Source organism: Orycteropus afer, unplaced genomic scaffold, assembly GCF_000298275.1.
Source record: "Orycteropus afer afer isolate SDZICR_OR568_19922 unplaced genomic scaffold, OryAfe1.0 scaffold00510, whole genome shotgun sequence".
Lineage (NCBI taxonomy): Eukaryota > Metazoa > Chordata > Mammalia > Tubulidentata > Orycteropodidae > Orycteropus > Orycteropus afer.
The window spans coordinates 1,984,697-1,985,470 of NW_006922097.1; positions in this window are offsets into that span (position 1 = coordinate 1,984,697).

Here is a 774-nt window from a genome sequence, read left to right on the forward strand (position 1 = left end):
TAAATCTATCCCCTAGATTCCAATCAAGGATTATTATTTCTCAGAAAATCTGCCCTTTCTACTTACTTTCACTTTCATCCAAATTTGGCTTAGTGGAATCTTTTGAAAATTCCAGTTGGAAGATTTTTGTTGTTGTTGTTATTCCAAATTTACTTTTAATTGCTAGTTTTACTGTATTGTGACCAAAGTCCTTTTTAGTATTTTCACTGTATGGGATTTTCTAATATTTTGTTTGTCACATAATTAAAAGTCAGTTGTAGTGAATGTTTTATGTACACATTAAAGGAAGTTATATTTTCTATTGTTAGGGTATAGTGTTCAATATGTAGCCATAAGATCTTGATTGATTATGCTGTTTGGATCTCCTATATCAGCCCGTCCAATAGAAATATAATGTGATCCACATAAAATTAAAAATTTCCTAGTACCTACATTCTAAAAGTAAAAATAAACAGGTGGAATTACTTTAAATAACATTTTATTTAACTTAATATTTTAAAATATTATAATTCCAACATATAACCAACATTAATATAAATGAGACACTCTACATTCTTCTATTACACTAAATCTTAAAATCTGTGGTTTATACTTACAGTAAGTCCATTTCAACATGGACTAACTTCATGTAAGTTCTTAATAGTCATATGTGGTTAGTGGTTACCATATTGCAAAGTATAGTTCTAGATCCTTACTTAATTTTTGTCTATTTGAACTCTGTGTAGTAGAGTGCTTCATAAAAGTCTTTAATTTATAGCATGTTCCTATCTTTTT